Here is a 20,185-nt window from a genome sequence, read left to right on the forward strand (position 1 = left end):
TGGCCACCCCTCCGGGTATTCTTCCCCGCACTATTCCCGCACTTAGGTCCGTTGTGGACTCTCCTGCCCCGTGGAAGTCATTATGAACAGAGTTCAGTTTATCCAAATCTTGTTTGGCTAAAAAAGTCTCTTGTAAACAGAGAATGTCAGTGCTCTCCAGGAGCTGGTCAATAACAACACGACGCGCTCTATCTCCAGCACTCTGTCCCAGGCGCAAGCCTCGTGGATTATATGACACAACTCTGATAGCTATGGCTGAGGCTTCTACACGGCATCTGATGACCCAGCCTCCGGTACAGGCACACTACCTGCCGGTGCTGACCCCACAGTAGCCACATTTGGTCTGCGCGCCTCATAGAAGCGCCGCACAAACACACCTTCTGGCCAAATATTAGGATTGTACATTTCAGCGACCTCCGTGCACTCAGCTGTTACTTTAAATTAGCTGAATCGGGTCTGCACAGTATCTAACTTTTGACAGGTTACCTCACGGCCAAGTTTGTCTTTCATGTAGCTGACCAGAGTCTCAGGGTCTAAAGTGGGGGAAAATTTTGTCTCAAAGACACTCACCAATCTGGTCTTTATTACCCGAATGTTTCCACCAGCACTGGTTCCAACAATGCCGCCTGCCTTCTTTTCCCTGGGGGGCTTTCTCTGGGGCTTGGGCTTTGTCGTGGTGTCTCCAGTAACATGTTTCAGTCGGTGGCCCACCTTGACCACGCGGGACCAGTTTGGGGTGTTTGTCGCGTCACTCCATGCTGCATGCGGGGCTCCGGTTGCTGCGTTGTTTGGTCCATCCCGGCTTGAGGCTGAGCTCTCCACCCTCCGGCTCGAGTCTTCCTCGCTGGTCTGGACCTCCACGCTGCCCCGGGGTTCCTCAGTGGTTCGGGAAGTCGGTGATCTCCCTCCGCTTACACCAAACTGTTCAATGGCACCCAGCCTTTGGGTTATATCCGCGGTCACAGCGCGCAGGTCGTTACAGGTGCTTGTCTGCATAGACAAAGCCCGAGTCATGGCGTGGACGTCTGCTCCTAGCCGCTCGATCTTCCCCAAAAGGCAGGAGACATCGAGGCTATTAAAAGTCACTGGTGGTAGTTCATCAAGAAAGTGTGAAACAAAACGAGGAGCGTCCTCGCCGACCTCGTTGAGTAGTTTAATACACGTCTTGACGTTTTTTTACATCTTTTTGCGCCCCCGTGTGCGCTACAAGCTTGCGAGTGGAGCTTGGGCAGAGTTCAAAGAGCACTTTGGTGGAATTCACAATCCACTCCGAACCAAAGTGGTCTACTGTCATGGCCACGATGTCATCTTGGCTCAAAGTTTTCATTTTGACAGCTAGGAAGTTTAGAAGTTCATCTTCCACAATAAGATAGAGACTGTGTACCAAAGAAAAAGTGGAATTTAATATAGACTAGTGGTGTGAACGTGCTCTCCATTGACGAGCAGTTCAAACACTGGCAGAGCAATGATAATATAGAATGGCTTTGATTTTGTGAGCTTGTACAGGACACTGACAAGCGCACTAGGTTCCACCGAGATTTGAACTCGGATCACTGGATTCAGAGTCCAGAGTGCTAACCATTACACCATGGAACCCTTGTAGTTAAAAGTATACAAAATGATGACAGAGTCTACAAGTCCACCTTGGAAGACAGTGAAGTGCTTTGACAGTTCTAAAACAGGCATGAATACATGCGGTCTATGCTCATGGAGATTTTTGCTAGAGATAAAATAGCAAGATTGTGGTGACCATACTAGTCTTCGAAGCATTTGATCCGTGGTACGACATTGCAAATGCATTGATCTCAATTAACAAATGGTAAATACGATGAGGATGGGATTCGAACCCAGGCATGCAGAGCACAATGGATTAGCAGTCCATCACCTTAACCACTCGGCCACCCCATCACACTGAGTACACATTGTGTACCAAAAAAAAAGTGGAATTTAATATAGACTGTTGTGAAAATATTATCAATTGAACAGCAGTTATAACACAGGCAGAGTATTGATATTCAATAATGACCTCAATTCAGGGAGATGGTGTAGGACACTCAACATTAAACCAGCATTGGATCCTGGTCCGACATTGCCAATGAATTGATCTCAATTGACAAAGCTAACCGATGAGGATGGGATTCTAACCTACGCGTGCAGAGCACAATGGATTAGCAGTCCATCACCTTAACGACTCGGCCACCCCATCTGCAGTGTACCATAAAAATTGTGGAATTGAATGTAGACTATTTATGTGAAAATGCTATCCATTGACAAGCAGTTCAAACACAGGCAGAGTAAAGATAATATAGAATGGCTTCAATTTTGTGAGAACGTACAGGACACTGACCAGCGCACTAAGTTCCACCGAGATTTGAACTCGGATCACTGGATTCAGAGTCCAGAGTGCTAACCATTACACCATGGTAGTTAAAAATAGTATACAAAATGATGATAGAGTCTACAAGTCCACCTTGGAAGACAGTGAAGTGCTTTGACAGTTCTAAAACAGGCATGAATGCATGCGGTCTATGCTCATGGAGATTTTTGCTAGAGATAAAATAGCAAGATTGTGGTGACCATACTAGTCTTCGAAGCATTTGATCTGTGGTACGACATTGCAAATGCATTGATCTCAATTAACAAATGGTAAATAAGATGAGGATGGGATTCGAACCCACGCGTGCAGAGCACAATGGATTAGCAGTCCATCACCTTAACCACTCGGCCACCCCATCACACCGAGTACACACTGTGTAAGAAAATTTTTTCGGGGAGATGGTGTAGGACACTCAACATTAAACCAGCATTGGATCCTGGTCCGACATTGCCAATGAATTGATCTCAATTGACAAAGCTAACCGATGAGGATGGGATTCTAACCTACGCGTGCAGAGCACAATGGATTAGCACCTTAACGACTTGGCCACCCCATCTGCAGTGTACCATAAAAATTGTGGAATTGAATGTAGACTATTGATGTGAAAATGCTGTCCATTGACGAGCAGTTCAAACACAGGCAGAGTAAAGACAAGATAGAATGGCTTCAATTTTGTGAGAACGTACAGTTCACTGACCAGCACACTAGGTTCCACCGAGATTTGAACTCGGATCACTGGATTCAGAGTCCAGAGTGCTAACCATTACACCATGGAACCCTTGTAGTTAAAAGTATACAAAATGATGACAGAGTCTACAAGTCCACCTTGGAAGACAGTGAAGTGCTTTGACAGTTCTAAAACAGGCATGAATACATGCGGTCTATGCTCATGGAGATTTTTGCTAAAGATAAAATAGCAAGATTGTGGTGACCATACTAGTCTTCGAAGCATTTGATCCGTGGTACGACATTGCAAATGCATTGATCTCAATTAACAAATGGTAAATACGATGAGGATGGGATTCGAACCCACGCGTGCAGAGCACAATGGATTAGCAGTCCATCACCTTAACAACTCAGCCACCCCATCACACTGAGTACACACTGTGTACCAAAAAAAAAGTGGAATTTAATATAGTCTGTTGTCAAAATATTATCAATTGAACAGCAGTTATAACACAGGCAGAATATTGATATTCAATAATGACCTCAATTCGGGGAGATGGTGTAGGACACTAAACATTAAACCAGCATTGGATCCCTGGTCCGACATTACCAATGCATTGCTCTCAATTGACAAAGCTAACCGATGAGGATGGGATTCGAACCCACGCGTGCAGAGCACAACGGATTAGCAGTCCATCACCTTAACCACTCGGCCACCCCATCACACCGAGTACACACTGTGTACCAAAAAAATTTCAGGGAGATGGTGTAGGACACTCAACATTAAACCAGCATTGGATCCTGGTCCGACATTGCCAATGAATTGATCTCAATTGACAAAGCTAACCGATGAGGATGGGATTCTAACCTACGCGTGCAGAGCACAATGGATTAGCAGTCCATCACCTTAACGACTCGGCCACCCCATCTGCAGTGTACCATAAAAATTGTGGAATTGAATGTAGACTATTGATGTGAAAATGCTATCCATTGACAAGCAGTTCAAACACAGGCAGAGTAAAGATAATATAGAATGGCTTCAATTTTGTGAGAACGTACAGGACACTGACCAGCGCACTAAGTTCCACCGAGATTTGAACTCGGATCACTGGATTCAGAGTCCAGAGTGCTAACCATTACACCATGGTAGTTAAAAATAGTATACAAAATGATGATAGAGTCTACAAGTCCACCTTGGAAGACAGTGAAGTGCTTTGACAGTTCTAAAACAGGCATGAATGCATGCGGTCTACGCTCATGGAGATTTTTGCTAGAGATAAAATAGCAAGATTGTGGTGACCATACTAGTCTTCGAAGCATTTGATCTGTGGTAAGACATTGCAAATGCATTGATCTCAATTAACAAATGGTAAATACGATGAGGATGGGATTCGAACCCACGCGTGCAGAGCACAATGGATTAGCAGTGCATCACCTTAACCACTCGGCCACCCCATCACACCGAGTACACACTGTGTACCAAAAAAATTTCAGGGAGATGGTGTAGGACACTCAACATTAAACCAGCATTGGATCCTGGTCCGACATTGCCAATGAATTGATCTCAATTGACAAAGCTAACCGATGAGGATGGGATTCTAACCTACGCGTGCAGAGCACAATGGATTAGCAGTCCATCACCTTAACGACTCGGCCACCCCATCTGCAGTGTACCATAAAAATTGTGGAATTGAATGTAGACTATTGATGTGAAAATGCTGTCCATTGACGAGCAGTTCAAACACAGGCAGAGTAAAGACAAGATAGAATGGCTTCAATTTTGTGAGAACGTACAGTTCACTGACCAGCACACTAGGTTCCACCGAGATTTGAACTCGGATCACTGGATTCAGAGTCCAGAGTGCTAACCATTACACCATGGAACCCTTGTAGTTAAAAGTATACAAAATGATGACAGAGTCTACAAGTCCACCTTGGAAGACAGTGAAGTGCTTTGACAGTTCTAAAACAGGCATGAATACATGCGGTCTATGCTCATGGAGATTTTTGCTAAAGATAAAATAGCAAGATTGTGGTGACCATACTAGTCTTCGAAGCATTTGATCCGTGGTACGACATTGCAAATGCATTGATCTCAATTAACAAATGGTAAATATGATGAGGATGGGATTCGAACCCACGCGTGCAGAGCACAATGGATTAGCAGTCCATCACCTTAACAACTCAGCCACCCCATCACACTGAGTACACACTGTGTACCAAAAAAAAAGTGGAATTTAATATAGTCTGTTGTCAAAATATTATCAATTGAACAGCAGTTATAACACAGGCAGAATATTGATATTCAATAATGACCTCAATTCGGGGAGATGGTGTAGGACACTAAACATTAAACCAGCATTGGATCCCTGGTCCGACATTACCAATGCATTGCTCTCAATTGACAAAGCTAACCGATGAGGATGGGATTCGAACCCACGCGTGCAGAGCACAATGGATTAGCAGTCCATCACCTTAACCACTCGGCCACCCCATCACACCGAGTACACACTGTGTACCAAAAAAATTTCAGGGAGATGGTGTAGGACACTCAACATTAAACCAGCATTGGATCCTGGTCCGACATTGCCAATGAATTGATCTCAATTGACAAAGCTAACCGATGAGGATGGGATTCTAACCTACGCGTGCAGAGCACAATGGATTAGCAGTCCATCACCTTAACGACTCGGCCACCCCATCTGCAGTGTACCATAAAAATTGTGGAATTGAATGTAGACTATTGATGTGAAAATGCTATCCATTGACAAGCAGTTCAAACACAGGCAGAGTAAAGATAATATAGAATGGCTTCAATTTTGTGAGAACGTACAGGACACTGACCAGCGCACTAAGTTCCACCGAGATTTGAACTCGGATCACTGGATTCAGAGTCCAGAGTGCTAACCATTACACCATGGTAGTTAAAAATAGTATACAAAATGATGATAGAGTCTACAAGTCCACCTTGGAAGACAGTGAAGTGCTTTGACAGTTCTAAAACAGGCATGAATGCATGCGGTCTATGCTCATGGAGATTTTTGCTAGAGATAAAATAGCAAGATTGTGGTGACCATACTAGTCTTCGAAGCATTTGATCTGTGGTACGACATTGCAAATGCATTGATCTCAATTAACAAATGGTAAATACGATGAGGATGGGATTCGAACCCACGCGTGCAGAGCACAATGGATTAGCAGTCCATCACCTTAACCACTCGGCCACCCCATCACACCGAGTACACACTGTGTACTAAAAAAATTTCAGGGAGATGGTGTAGGACACTCAACATTAAACCAGCATTGGATCCTGGTCCGACATTGCCAATGAATTGATCTCAATTGACAAAGCTAACCGATGAGGATGGGATTCTAACCTACGCGTGCAGAGCACAATGGATTAGCAGTCCATCACCTTAACGACTCGGCCACCCCATCTGCAGTGTACCATAAAAATTGTGGAATTGAATGTAGACTATTGATGTGAAAATGCTATCCATTGACGAGCAGTTCAAACACAGGCAGAGTAAAGATAATATAGAATGGCTTCAATTTTGTGAGAACGTACATGACACTGACCAGCACACTAGGTACCACTGAGATTTGAACTCGGATCACTGGATTCAGAGTCCAGAGTGCTAACCATTACACCATGGAACCCTTTTAGTTAAAAGTATACAAAATGATGACAGAGTCTACAAGTCCACCTTGGAAGACAGTGAAGTGCTTTGACAGTTCTAAAACAGGCATGAATACATGCGGTCTATGCTCATGGAGATTTTTGCTAAAGATAAAATAGCAAGATTGTGGTGACCATACTAGTCTTCGAAGCATTTGATCCGTGGTACGACATTGCAAATGCATTGATCTCAATTAACAAATGGTAAATACGATGAGGATGGGATTCGAACCCAGGCATGCAGAGCACAATGGATTAGCAGTCCATCACCTTAACCACTCGGCCACCCCATCACACTGAGTACACATTGTGTACCAAAAAAAAAGTGGAATTTAATATAGACTGTTGTGAAAATATTATCAATTGAACAGCAGTTATAACACAGGCAGAGTATTGATATTCAATAATGACCTCAATTCAGGGAGATGGTGTAGGACACTCAACATTAAACCAGCATTGGATCCTGGTCCGACATTGCCAATGAATTGATCTCAATTGACAAAGCTAACCGATGAGGATGGGATTCTAACCTACGCGTGCAGAGCACAATGGATTAGCAGTCCATCACCTTAACGACTCGGCCACCCCATCTGCAGTGTACCATAAAAATTGTGGAATTGAATGTAGACTATTGATGTGAAAATGCTATCCATTGACAAGCAGTTCAAACACAGGCAGAGTAAAGATAATATAGAATGGCTTCAATTTTGTGAGAACGTACAGGACACTGACCAGCGCACTAAGTTCCACCGAGATTTGAACTCGGATCACTGGATTCAGAGTCCAGAGTGCTAACCATTACACCATGGAACCCTGGTAGGTAAAAAAAGTATACAAAATGATGATAGAGTCTACAAGTCCACCTTGGAAGACAGTGAAGTGCTTTGACAGTTCTAAAACAGGCATGAATACATGCGGTCTATGCTCGTGGAGATTTTTGCTAGAGATAAAATAGCAAGATTGTGGTGACCATACTAGTCTTTGAAGCATTTGATCTGTGGTACGACATTGCAAATGCATTGATCTCAATTAACAAATGGTAAATACGATGAGGATGGGATTCGAACCCACGCGTGCAGAGCACAATGGATTAGCAGTCCATCACCTTAACCACTCGGCCACCCCATCACACCGAGTACACACTGTGTACCAAAAAAATTTCAGGGAGATGGTGTAGGACACTCAACATTAAACCAGCATTGGATCCTGGTCCGACATTGCCAATGAATTGATCTCAATTGACAAAGCTAACCGATGAGGATGGGATTCTAACCTACGCGTGCAGAGCACAATGGATTAGCAGTCCATCACCTTAACGACTCGGCCACCCCATCTGCAGTGTACCATAAAAATTGTGGAATTGAATGTAGACTATTGATGTGAAAATGCTATCCATTGACGAGCAGTTCAAACACAGGCAGAGTAAAGATAATATAGAATGGCTTCAATTTTGTGAGAACGTACATGACACTGACCAGCACACTAGGTACCACCGAGATTTGAACTCGGATCACTGGATTCAGAGTCCAGAGTGCTAACCATTACACCATGGAACCCTTTTAGTTAAAAGTATACAAAATGATGACAGAGTCTACAAGTCCACCTTGGAAGACAGTGAAGTGCTTTGACAGTTCTAAAACAGGCATGAATACATGCGGTCTATGCTCATGGAGATTTTTGCTAAAGATAAAATAGCAAGATTGTGGTGACCATACTAGTCTTCGAAGCATTTGATCCGTGGTACGACATTGCAAATGCATTGATCTCAATTAACAAATGGTAAATACGATGAGGATGGGATTCGAACCCAGGCATGCAGAGCACAATGGATTAGCAGTCCATCACCTTAACCACTCGGCCACCCCATCACACTGAGTACACATTGTGTACCAAAAAAAAAGTGGAATTTAATATAGACTGTTGTGAAAATATTATCAATTGAACAGCAGTTATAACACAGGCAGAGTATTGATATTCAATAATGACCTCAATTCAGGGAGATGGTGTAGGACACTCAACATTAAACCAGCATTGGATCCTGGTCCGACATTGCCAATGAATTGATCTCAATTGACAAAGCTAACCGATGAGGATGGGATTCTAACCTACGCGTGCAGAGCACAATGGATTAGCAGTCCATCACCTTAACGACTCGGCCACCCCATCTGCAGTGTACCATAAAAATTGTGGAATTGAATGTAGACTATTGATGTGAAAATGCTATCCATTGACAAGCAGTTCAAACACAGGCAGAGTAAAGATAATATAGAATGGCTTCAATTTTGTGAGAACGTACAGGACACTGACCAGCGCACTAAGTTCCACCGAGATTTGAACTCGGATCACTGGATTCAGAGTCCAGAGTGCTAACCATTACACCATGGAACCCTGGTAGGTAAAAAAAGTATACAAAATGATGATAGAGTCTACAAGTCCACCTTGGAAGACAGTGAAGTGCTTTGACAGTTCTAAAACAGGCATGAATACATGCGGTCTATGCTCGTGGAGATTTTTGCTAGAGATAAAATAGCAAGATTGTGGTGACCATACTAGTCTTTGAAGCATTTGATCTGTGGTACGACATTGCAAATGCATTGATCTCAATTAACAAATGGTAAATACGATGAGGATGGGATTCGAACCCACGCGTGCAGAGCACAATGGATTAGCAGTCCATCACCTTAACCACTCGGCCACCCCATCACACCGAGTACACACTGTGTACCAAAAAAATTTCAGGGAGATGGTGTAGGACACTCAACATTAAACCAGCATTGGATCCTGGTCCGACATTGCCAATGAATTGATCTCAATTGACAAAGCTAACCGATGAGGATGGGATTCTAACCTACGCGTGCAGAGCACAATGGATTAGCAGTCCATCACCTTAACGACTCGGCCACCCCATCTGCAGTGTACCATAAAAATTGTGGAATTGAATGTAGACTATTGATGTGAAAATGCTATCCATTGACGAGCAGTTCAAACACAGGCAGAGTAAAGACAATATAGAATGGCTTCAATTTTGTGAGAACGTACAGGTCACTGACCAGCACACTAGGTTCCACCGAGATTTGAACTCGGATCACTGGATTCAGAGTCCAGAGTGCTAACCATTACACCATAGAACCCTAGTAGTTAAAAATAGTATACAAAATGATGACAGAGTCTACAAGTCCACCTTGGAAGACAGTGAAGTGCTTTGACAGTTCTAAAACAGGCATGAATACATGCGGTCTATGCTCATGGAGATTTTTGCTAAAGATAAAATAGCAAGATTGTGGTGACCATACTAGTCTTCGAAGCATTTGATCCGTGGTACGACATTGCAAATGCATTGATCTCAATTAACAAATGGTAAATACGATGAGGATGGGATTCGAACCCAGGCATGCAGAGCACAATGGATTAGCAGTCCATCACCTTAACCACTCGGCCACCCCATCACACTGAGTACACATTGTGTACCAAAAAAAAAGTGGAATTTAATATAGACTGTTGTGAAAATATTATCAATTGAACAGCAGTTATAACACAGGCAGAGTATTGATATTCAATAATGACCTCAATTCAGGGAGATGGTGTAGGACACTCAACATTAAACCAGCATTGGATCCTGGTCCGACATTGCCAATGAATTGATCTCAATTGACAAAGCTAACCGATGAGGATGGGATTCTAACCTACGCGTGCAGAGCACAATGGATTAGCAGTCCATCACCTTAACGACTCGGCCACCCCATCTGCAGTGTACCATAAAAATTGTGGAATTGAATGTAGACTATTGATGTGAAAATGCTATCCATTGACAAGCAGTTCAAACACAGGCAGAGTAAAGATAATATAGAATGGCTTCAATTTTGTGAGAACGTACAGGACACTGACCAGCGCACTAAGTTCCACCGAGATTTGAACTCGGATCACTGGATTCAGAGTCCAGAGTGCTAACCATTACACCATGGAACCCTGGTAGGTAAAAAAAGTATACAAAATGATGATAGAGTCTACAAGTCCACCTTGGAAGACAGTGAAGTGCTTTGACAGTTCTAAAACAGGCATGAATACATGCGGTCTATGCTCGTGGAGATTTTTGCTAGAGATAAAATAGCAAGATTGTGGTGACCATACTAGTCTTTGAAGCATTTGATCTGTGGTACGACATTGCAAATGCATTGATCTCAATTAACAAATGGTAAATACGATGAGGATGGGATTCGAACCCACGCGTGCAGAGCACAATGGATTAGCAGTCCATCACCTTAACCACTCGGCCACCCCATCACACCGAGTACACACTGTGTAAGAAAAAATTTTCGGGGAGATGGTGTAGGAAACTCAACATTAAACCAGCATTGGATCCTGGTCCGACATTGCCAATGAATTGATCTCAATTGACAAAGCTAACCGATGAGGATGGGATTCTAACCTACGCGTGCAGAGCACAATGGATTAGCAGTCCATCACCTTAACGACTCGGCCACCCCATCTGCAGTGTACCATAAAAATTGTGGAATTGAATGTAGACTATTGATGTGAAAATGCTATCCATTGACAAGCAGTTCAAACACAGGCAGAGTAAAGATAATATAGAATGGCTTCAATTTTGTGATAACGTACAGGACACTGACCAGCACACTAGGTTCCACCGAGATTCGAACTCGGATCACTGGATTCAGAGTCCAGAGTGCTAACCATTACACCATGGTAGTTAAAAATAGTATACAAAATGATGATAGAGTCTACAAGTCCACCTTGGAAGACAGTGAAGTGCTTTGACAGTTCTAAAACAGGCATGAATACATGCGGTCTATGCTCATGGAGATTTTTGCTAGAGATAAAATAGCAAGATTTGGTGACCATACTAGTCTTCGAAGCATTTGATCTGTGGTACGACATTGCAAATGCATTGATCTCAATTAACAAATGGTAAATACGATGAGGATGGGATTCGAACCCACGCGTGCAGAGCACAATGGATTAGCAGTCCATCACCTTAACCACTCGGCCACCCCATCACACCGAGTACACACTGTGTAAGAAAATTTTTTCGGGGAGATGGTGTAGGACACTCAACATTAAACCAGCATTGGATCCTGGTCCGACATTGCCAATGAATTGATCTCAATTGACAAAGCTAACCGATGAGGATGGGATTCTAACCTACGCGTGCAGAGCACAATGGATTAGCAGTCCATCACCTTAACGACTCGGCCACCCCATCTGCAGTGTACCATAAAAATTGTGGAATTGAATGTAGACTATTGATGTGAAAAGGCTATCCATTGACGAGCAGTTCAAACACAGGCAGAGTAAAGACAATATAGAATGGCTTCAATTTTGTGAGAACGTACAGGTCACTGACCAGCACACTAGGTTCCACCGAGATGTGAACTCGGATCACTGGATTCAGAGTCCAGAGTGCTAACCATTACACCATGGAACCCTTGTAGTTAAAAGTATACAAAATGATGACAGAGTCTACAAGTCCACCTTGGAAGACAGTGAAGTGCTTTGACAGTTCTAAAACAGGCATGAATACATGCGGTCTATGCTCATGGAGATTTTTGCTAAAGATAAAATAGCAAGATTGTGGTGACCATACTAGTCTTCGAAGCATTTGATCCGTGGTACGACATTGCAAATGCATTGATCTCAATTAACAAATGGTAAATACGATGAGGATGGGATTCGAACCCACGCGTGCAGAGCACAATGGATTAGCAGTCCATCACCTTAACCACTCGGCCACCCCATCACACTGAGTACACACTGTGTACCAAAAAAAAAGTGGAATTTAATATAGTCTGTTGTCCAAATATTATCAATTGAACAGCAGTTATAACACAGGCAGAATATTGATATTCAATAATGACCTCAATTCGGGGAGATGGTGTAGGACACTAAACATTAAACCAGCATTGGATCCCTGGTCCGACATTACCAATGCATTGCTCTCAATTGACAAAGCTAACCGATGAGGATGGGATTCGAACCCCAGGTGCAGAGCACAATGGATTAGCAGTCCATCACCTTAACCACTCGGCCACCCCATCACACTGAGTACACACTGTGTACCAAAAAAAAAGTGGAATTTAATATAGTCTGTTGTGAAAATATTATCAATTGAACAGCAGTTATAACACAGGCAGAATATTGATATTCAATAATGACCTCAATTCGGGGAGATGGTGTAGGACACTAAACATTAAACCAGCATTGGATCCCTGGTCCGACATTACCAATGCATTGCTCTCAATTGACAAAGCTAACCGATGAGGATGGGATTCGAACCCACGCGCGCAGAGCACAATGGATTAGCAGTCCATCACCTTAACCACTCGTCCACCCCATCACACCGAGTATACACTGTGTACCAAAAAAAATTCAGGGAGATGGTGTAGGACACTCAACATTAAACCAGCATTGGATCCTGGTCCGACATTGCCAATGAATTGATCTCAATTGACAAAGCTAACCGATGAGGATGGGATTCTAACCTACGCGTGCAGAGCACAATGGATTAGCAGTCCATCACCTTAACGACTCGGCCACCCCATCTGCAGTGTACCATAAAAATTGTGGAATTGAATGTAGACTATTGATGTGAAAATGCTATCCATTGACAAGCAGTTCAAACACAGGCAGAGTAAAGATAATATAGAATGGCTTCAATTTTGTGAGAACGTACAGGACACTGACCAGCGCACTAAGTTCCACCGAGATTTGAACTCGGATCACTGGATTCAGAGTCCAGAGTGCTAACCATTACACCATGGTAGTTAAAAATAGTATACAAAATGATGATAGAGTCTACAAGTCCACCTTGGAAGACAGTGAAGTGCTTTGACAGTTCTAAAACAGGCATGAATGCATGCGGTCTATGCTCATGGAGATTTTTGCTAGAGATAAAATAGCAAGATTGTGGTGACCATACTAGTCTTCGAAGCATTTGATCTGTGGTACGACATTGCAAATGCATTGATCTCAATTAACAAATGGTAAATACGATGAGGATGGGATTCGAACCCACGCGTGCAGAGCACAATGGATTAGCAGTCCATCACCTTAACCACTCGGCCACCCCATCACACCGAGTACACACTGTGTACCAAAAAAATTTCAGGGAGATGGTGTAGGACACTCAACATTAAACCAGCATTGGATCCTGGTCCGACATTGCCAATGAATTGATCTCAATTGACAAAGCTAACCGATGAGGATGGGATTCTAACCTACGCGTGCAGAGCACAATGGATTAGCAGTCCATCACCTTAACGACTCGGCCACCCCATCTGCAGTGTACCATAAAAATTGTGGAATTGAATGTAGACTATTGATGTGAAAATGCTATCCATTGACGAGCAGTTCAAACACAGGCAGAGTAAAGATAATATAGAATGGCTTCAATTTTGTGAGAACGTACATGACACTGACCAGCACACTAGGTACCACCGAGATTTGAACTCGGATCACTGGATTCAGAGTCCAGAGTGCTAACCATTACACCATGGAACCCTTTTAGTTAAAAGTATACAAAATGATGACAGAGTCTACAAGTCCACCTTGGAAGACAGTGAAGTGCTTTGACAGTTCTAAAACAGGCATGAATACATGCGGTCTATGCTCATGGAGATTTTTGCTAAAGATAAAATAGCAAGATTGTGGTGACCATACTAGTCTTCGAAGCATTTGATCCGTGGTACGACATTGCAAATGCATTGATCTCAATTAACAAATGGTAAATACGATGAGGATGGGATTCGAACCCAGGCATGCAGAGCACAATGGATTAGCAGTCCATCACCTTAACCACTCGGCCACCCCATCACACTGAGTACACATTGTGTACCAAAAAAAAAGTGGAATTTAATATAGACTGTTGTGAAAATATTATCAATTGAACAGCAGTTATAACACAGGCAGAGTATTGATATTCAATAATGACCTCAATTCAGGGAGATGGTGTAGGACACTCAACATTAAACCAGCATTGGATCCTGGTCCGACATTGCCAATGAATTGATCTCAATTGACAAAGCTAACCGATGAGGATGGGATTCTAACCTACGCGTGCAGAGCACAATGGATTAGCAGTCCATCACCTTAACGACTCGGCCACCCCATCTGCAGTGTACCATAAAAATTGTGGAATTGAATGTAGACTATTGATGTGAAAATGCTATCCATTGACAAGCAGTTCAAACACAGGCAGAGTAAAGATAATATAGAATGGCTTCAATTTTGTGAGAACGTACAGGACACTGACCAGCGCACTAAGTTCCACCGAGATTTGAACTCGGATCACTGGATTCAGAGTCCAGAGTGCTAACCATTACACCATGGTAGTTAAAAATAGTATACAAAATGATGATAGAGTCTACAAGTCCACCTTGGAAGACAGTGAAGTGCTTTGACAGTTCTAAAACAGGCATGAATGCATGCGGTCTATGCTCATGGAGATTTTTGCTAGAGATAAAATAGCAAGATTGTGGTGACCATACTAGTCTTCGAAGCATTTGATCTGTGGTACGACATTGCAAATGCATTGATCTCAATTAACAAATGGTAAATACGATGAGGATGGGATTCGAACCCACGCGTGCAGAGCACAATGGATTAGCAGTCCATCACCTTAACCACTCGGCCACCCCATCACACCGAGTACACACTGTGTACCAAAAAAATTTCAGGGAGATGGTGTAGGACACTCAACATTAAACCAGCATTGGATCCTGGTCCGACATTGCCAATGAATTGATCTCAATTGACAAAGCTAACCGATGAGGATGGGATTCTAACCTACGCGTGCAGAGCACAATGGATTAGCAGTCCATCACCTTAACGACTCGGCCACCCCATCTGCAGTGTACCATAAAAATTGTGGAATTGAATGTAGACTATTGATGTGAAAATGCTATCCATTGACGAGCAGTTCAAACACAGGCAGAGTAAAGATAATATAGAATGGCTTCAATTTTGTGAGAACGTACATGACACTGACCAGCACACTAGGTACCACCGAGATTTGAACTCGGATCACTGGATTCAGAGTCCAGAGTGCTAACCATTACACCATGGAACCCTTTTAGTTAAAAGTATACAAAATGATGACAGAGTCTACAAGTCCACCTTGGAAGACAGTGAAGTGCTTTGACAGTTCTAAAACAGGCATGAATACATGCGGTCTATGCTCATGGAGATTTTTGCTAAAGATAAAATAGCAAGATTGTGGTGACCATACTAGTCTTCGAAGCATTTGATCCGTGGTACGACATTGCAAATGCATTGATCTCAATTAACAAATGGTAAATACGATGAGGATGGGATTCGAACCCAGGCATGCAGAGCACAATGGATTAGCAGTCCATCACCTTAACCACTCGGCCACCCCATCACACTGAGTACACATTGTGTACCAAAAAAAAAGTGGAATTTAATATAGACTGTTGTGAAAATATTATCAATTGAACAGCAGTTATAACACAGGCAGAGTATTGATATTCAATAATGACCTCAATTCAGGGAGATGGTGTAGGACACTCAACATTAAACCAGCATTGGATCCTGGTCCGACATTGCCAATGAATTGATCTCAATTGACAAAGCTAACCGATGAGGATGGGATTCTAACCTACGCGTGCAGAGCACAATGGATTAGCAGTCCATCACCTTAACGACTCGGCCACCCCATCTGCAGTGTACCATAAAAATTGTGGAATTGAATGTAGACTATTGATGTGAAAATGCTATCCATTGACAAGCAGTTCAAACACAGGCAGAGTAAAGATAATATAGAATGGCTTCAATTTTGTGAGAACGTACAGGACACTGACCAGCGCACTAAGTTCCACCGAGATTTGAACTCGGATCACTGGATTCAGAGTCCAGAGTGCTAACCATTACACCATGGAACCCTGGTAGGTAAAAAAAGTATACAAAATGATGATAGAGTCTACAAGTCCACCTTGGAAGACAGTGAAGTGCTTTGACAGTTCTAAAACAGGCATGAATACATGCGGTCTATGCTCGTGGAGATTTTTGCTAGAGATAAAATAGCAAGATTGTGGTGACCATACTAGTCTTTGAAGCATTTGATCTGTGGTACGACATTGCAAATGCATTGATCTCAATTAACAAATGGTAAATACGATGAGGATGGGATTCGAACCCACGCGTGCAGAGCACAATGGATTAGCAGTCCATCACCTTAACCACTCGGCCACCCCATCACACCGAGTACACACTGTGTAAGAAAATTTTTTCGGGGAGATGGTGTAGGAAACTCAACATTAAACCAGCATTGGATCCTGGTCCGACATTGCCAATGAATTGATCTCAATTGACAAAGCTAACCGATGAGGATGGGATTCTAACCTACGCGTGCAGAGCACAATGGATTAGCAGTCCATCACCTTAACGACTCGGCCACCCCATCTGCAGTGTCCCATAAAAATTGTGGAATTGAATGTAGACTATTGATGTGAAAATGCTATCCATTGACAAGCAGTTCAAACACAGGCAGAGTAAAGATAATATATAATGGCTTCAATTTTGTGAGAACGTACAGGACACTGACCAGCGCACTAGGTTCCACCGAGATTTGAACTCGAATCACTGGATTCAGAGTCCAGAGTGCTAACCATTACACCATGGAACCCTGGTAGTTAAAAATAGTATACAAAATGATGATAGAGTCTACAAGTCCACCTTGGAAGACAGTGAAGTGCTTTGACAGTTCTAAAACAGGCATGAATACATGCGGTCTATGCTCATGGAGATTTTTGCTAGAGATAAAATAGCAAGATTTGGTGACCATACTAGTCTTCGAAGCATTTGATCTGTGGTACGACATTGCAAATGCATTGATCTCAATTAACAAATGGTAAATACGATGAGGATGGGATTCGAACCCACGCGTGCAGAGCACAATGGATTAGCAGTCCATCACCTTAACCACTCGTCCACCCCATCACACCGAGTATACACTGTGTACCAAAAAAAATTCAGGGAGATGGTGTAGGACACTCAACATTAAACCAGCATTGGATCCTGGTCCGACATTGCCAATGAATTGATCTCAATTGACAAAGCTAACCGATGAGGATGGGATTCTAACCTACGCGTGCAGAGCACAATGGATTAGCAGTCCATCACCTTAACGACTCGGCCACCCCATCTGCAGTGTACCATAAAAATTGTGGAATTGAATGTAGACTATTGATGTGAAAATGCTATCCATTGACAAGCAGTTCAAATACAGGCAGAGTAAAGATAATATATAATGGCTTCAATTTTGTGAGAACGTACAGGACACTGACCAGCGCACTAGGTTCCACCGAGATTTGAACTCGAATCACTGGATTCAGAGTCCAGAGTGCTAACCATTACACCATGGAACCCTGGTAGTTAAAAATAGTATACAAAATGATGATAGAGTCTACAAGTCCACCTTGGAAGACAGTGAAGTGCTTTGACAGTTCTAAAACAGGCATGAATACATGCAGTCTATGCTCATGGAGATTTTTGCTAGAGATAAAATAGCAAGATTTGGTGACCATACTAGTCTTCGAAGCATTTGATCTGTGGTACGACATTGCAAATGCATTGATCTCAATTAACAAATGGTAAATACGATGAGGATGGGATTCGAACCCACGCGTGCAGAGCACAATGGATTAGCAGTCCATCACCTTAACCACTCGGCCACCCCATCACACCGAGTACACACTGTGTAAGAAAATTTTTTCGGGGAGATGGTGTAGGACACTCAACATTAAACCAGCATTGGATCCTGGTCCGACATTGCCAACGAATTGATCTCAATTGACAAAGCTAACCGATGAGGATGGGATTCTAACCTACGCGTGCAGAGCACAATGGATTAGCAGTCCATCACCTTAACGACTCGGCCACCCCATCTGCAGTGTACCATAAAAATTGTGGAATTGAATGTAGACTATTGATGTGAAAATGCTATCCATTGACGAGCAGTTCAAACACAGGCAGAGTAAAGACAATATAGAATGGCTTCAATTTTGTGAGAACGTACAGGTCACTGACCAGCACACTAGGTTCCACCGAGATTTGAACTCGGATCACTGGATTCAGAGTCCAGAGTGCTAACCATTACACCATGGAACCCTTGTAGTTAAAAGTATACAAAATGATGACAGAGTCTACAAGTCCACCTTGGAAGACAGTGAAGTGCTTTGACAGTTCTAAAACAGGCATGAATACATGCGGTCTATGCTCATGGAGATTTTTGCTAAAGATAAAATAGCAAGATTGTGGTGACCATACTAGTCTTCGAAGCATTTGATCCGTGGTACGACATTGAGGATGGGATTCGAACCCAGGCATGCAGAGCACAATGGATTAGCAGTCCATCACCTTAACCACTCGGCCACCCCATCACACTGAGTACACATTGTGTACCAAAAAAAAAGTGGAATTTAATATAGACTGTTGTGAAAATATTATCAATTGAACAGCAGTTATAACACAGGCAGAGTATTGATATTCAATAATGACCTCAATTCAGGGAGATGGTGTAGGACACTCAAAATTAAACCAGCATTGGATCCTGGTCCGACATTGCCAATGAATTGATCTCAATTGACAAAGCTAACCGATGAGGATGGGATTCTAACCTACGCGTGCAGAGCACAATGGATTAGCAGTCCATCACCTTAACGACTCGGCCACCCCATCTGCAGTGTACCATAAAAATTGTGGAATTGAATGTAGACTATTGATGTGAAAATGCTATCCATTGACAAGCAGTTCAAACACAGGCAGAGTAAAGATAATATAGAATGGCTTCAATTTTGTGAGAACGTACAGGACACTGACCAGCGCACTAAGTTCCACCGAGATTTGAACTCGGATCACTGGATTCAGAGTCCAGAGTGCTAACCATTACACCATGGAACCCTGGTAGGTAAAAAAAGTATACAAAATGATGATAGAGTCTACAAGTCCACCTTGGAAGACAGTGAAGTGCTTTGACAGTTCTAAAACAGGCATGAATACATGCGGTCTATGCTCGTGGAGATTTTTGCTAGAGATAAAATAGCAAGATTGTGGTGACCATACTAGTCTTTGAAGCATTTGATCTGTGGTACGACATTGCAAATGCATTGATCTCAATTAACAAATGGTAAATACGATGAGGATGGGATTCGAACCCACGCGTGCAGAGCACAATGGATTAGCAGTCCATCACCTTAACCACTCGGCCACCCCATCACACCGAGTACACACTGTGTAAGAAAAAATTTTCGGGGAGATGGTGTAGGAAACTCAACATTAAACCAGCATTGGATCCTGGTCCGACATTGCCAATGAATTGATCTCAATTGACAAAGCTAACCGATGAGGATGGGATTCTAACCTACGCGTGCAGAGCACAATGGATTAGCAGTCCATCACCTTAACGACTCGGCCACCCCATCTGCAGTGTC

The 20,185-nt window shown here is 42.9% G+C and overlaps 24 non-coding genes across 24 annotated transcripts; all 24 read right to left on the reverse strand.

Annotated features, from left to right (window-relative positions):
• Positions 1-1,524: 1,524 nt before the first annotated feature.
• AC3HAE_039147 (transfer RNA glutamine (anticodon CUG)) lies at positions 1,525-1,596 on the reverse strand. The gene has a single exon. It is a non-coding gene; the product is annotated as a tRNA-Gln (tRNA).
• Positions 1,597-2,653: 1,057 nt separating this feature from the next.
• Positions 2,654-2,735, reverse strand: AC3HAE_039148 (transfer RNA serine (anticodon GCU)). The gene has a single exon. It is a non-coding gene; the product is annotated as a tRNA-Ser (tRNA).
• Positions 2,736-3,083: 348 nt separating this feature from the next.
• Positions 3,084-3,155, reverse strand: AC3HAE_039149 (transfer RNA glutamine (anticodon CUG)). The gene has a single exon. It is a non-coding gene; the product is annotated as a tRNA-Gln (tRNA).
• A 529-nt stretch (positions 3,156-3,684) lies between these two features.
• Positions 3,685-3,766, reverse strand: AC3HAE_039150 (transfer RNA serine (anticodon GCU)). The gene has a single exon. It is a non-coding gene; the product is annotated as a tRNA-Ser (tRNA).
• A 1,091-nt stretch (positions 3,767-4,857) lies between these two features.
• Positions 4,858-4,929, reverse strand: AC3HAE_039153 (transfer RNA glutamine (anticodon CUG)). Its single transcript has one exon. It is a non-coding gene; the product is annotated as a tRNA-Gln (tRNA).
• Positions 4,930-5,458: 529 nt separating this feature from the next.
• AC3HAE_039154 (transfer RNA serine (anticodon GCU)) lies at positions 5,459-5,540 on the reverse strand. Its single transcript has one exon. It is a non-coding gene; the product is annotated as a tRNA-Ser (tRNA).
• Positions 5,541-6,193: 653 nt separating this feature from the next.
• AC3HAE_039155 (transfer RNA serine (anticodon GCU)) lies at positions 6,194-6,275 on the reverse strand. Its single transcript has one exon. It is a non-coding gene; the product is annotated as a tRNA-Ser (tRNA).
• Positions 6,276-7,463: 1,188 nt separating this feature from the next.
• Positions 7,464-7,535, reverse strand: AC3HAE_039156 (transfer RNA glutamine (anticodon CUG)). The gene has a single exon. It is a non-coding gene; the product is annotated as a tRNA-Gln (tRNA).
• Positions 7,536-7,768: 233 nt separating this feature from the next.
• On the reverse strand, positions 7,769-7,850 carry AC3HAE_039157 (transfer RNA serine (anticodon GCU)). Its single transcript has one exon. It is a non-coding gene; the product is annotated as a tRNA-Ser (tRNA).
• Positions 7,851-9,038: 1,188 nt separating this feature from the next.
• Positions 9,039-9,110, reverse strand: AC3HAE_039159 (transfer RNA glutamine (anticodon CUG)). Its single transcript has one exon. It is a non-coding gene; the product is annotated as a tRNA-Gln (tRNA).
• Positions 9,111-9,343: 233 nt separating this feature from the next.
• Positions 9,344-9,425, reverse strand: AC3HAE_039160 (transfer RNA serine (anticodon GCU)). Its single transcript has one exon. It is a non-coding gene; the product is annotated as a tRNA-Ser (tRNA).
• A 356-nt stretch (positions 9,426-9,781) lies between these two features.
• Positions 9,782-9,853, reverse strand: AC3HAE_039161 (transfer RNA glutamine (anticodon CUG)). The gene has a single exon. It is a non-coding gene; the product is annotated as a tRNA-Gln (tRNA).
• A 763-nt stretch (positions 9,854-10,616) lies between these two features.
• On the reverse strand, positions 10,617-10,688 carry AC3HAE_039163 (transfer RNA glutamine (anticodon CUG)). The gene has a single exon. It is a non-coding gene; the product is annotated as a tRNA-Gln (tRNA).
• Positions 10,689-10,921: 233 nt separating this feature from the next.
• Positions 10,922-11,003, reverse strand: AC3HAE_039164 (transfer RNA serine (anticodon GCU)). Its single transcript has one exon. It is a non-coding gene; the product is annotated as a tRNA-Ser (tRNA).
• A 652-nt stretch (positions 11,004-11,655) lies between these two features.
• AC3HAE_039165 (transfer RNA serine (anticodon GCU)) lies at positions 11,656-11,737 on the reverse strand. The gene has a single exon. It is a non-coding gene; the product is annotated as a tRNA-Ser (tRNA).
• A 658-nt stretch (positions 11,738-12,395) lies between these two features.
• Positions 12,396-12,477, reverse strand: AC3HAE_039166 (transfer RNA serine (anticodon GCU)). The gene has a single exon. It is a non-coding gene; the product is annotated as a tRNA-Ser (tRNA).
• Positions 12,478-13,727: 1,250 nt separating this feature from the next.
• On the reverse strand, positions 13,728-13,809 carry AC3HAE_039167 (transfer RNA serine (anticodon GCU)). The gene has a single exon. It is a non-coding gene; the product is annotated as a tRNA-Ser (tRNA).
• Positions 13,810-15,294: 1,485 nt separating this feature from the next.
• Positions 15,295-15,376, reverse strand: AC3HAE_039168 (transfer RNA serine (anticodon GCU)). Its single transcript has one exon. It is a non-coding gene; the product is annotated as a tRNA-Ser (tRNA).
• Positions 15,377-16,564: 1,188 nt separating this feature from the next.
• On the reverse strand, positions 16,565-16,636 carry AC3HAE_039169 (transfer RNA glutamine (anticodon CUG)). The gene has a single exon. It is a non-coding gene; the product is annotated as a tRNA-Gln (tRNA).
• Positions 16,637-16,869: 233 nt separating this feature from the next.
• AC3HAE_039171 (transfer RNA serine (anticodon GCU)) lies at positions 16,870-16,951 on the reverse strand. Its single transcript has one exon. It is a non-coding gene; the product is annotated as a tRNA-Ser (tRNA).
• Positions 16,952-18,353: 1,402 nt separating this feature from the next.
• On the reverse strand, positions 18,354-18,435 carry AC3HAE_039172 (transfer RNA serine (anticodon GCU)). The gene has a single exon. It is a non-coding gene; the product is annotated as a tRNA-Ser (tRNA).
• Positions 18,436-18,791: 356 nt separating this feature from the next.
• On the reverse strand, positions 18,792-18,863 carry AC3HAE_039174 (transfer RNA glutamine (anticodon CUG)). The gene has a single exon. It is a non-coding gene; the product is annotated as a tRNA-Gln (tRNA).
• Positions 18,864-19,583: 720 nt separating this feature from the next.
• Positions 19,584-19,655, reverse strand: AC3HAE_039175 (transfer RNA glutamine (anticodon CUG)). The gene has a single exon. It is a non-coding gene; the product is annotated as a tRNA-Gln (tRNA).
• A 233-nt stretch (positions 19,656-19,888) lies between these two features.
• On the reverse strand, positions 19,889-19,970 carry AC3HAE_039176 (transfer RNA serine (anticodon GCU)). Its single transcript has one exon. It is a non-coding gene; the product is annotated as a tRNA-Ser (tRNA).
• Positions 19,971-20,185: the final 215 nt, after the last annotated feature.

Source organism: Micromesistius poutassou (genome assembly GCF_964030765.1).
Source record: "Micromesistius poutassou genome assembly, chromosome: 23".
Taxonomy (NCBI): domain Eukaryota; kingdom Metazoa; phylum Chordata; class Actinopteri; order Gadiformes; family Gadidae; genus Micromesistius; species Micromesistius poutassou.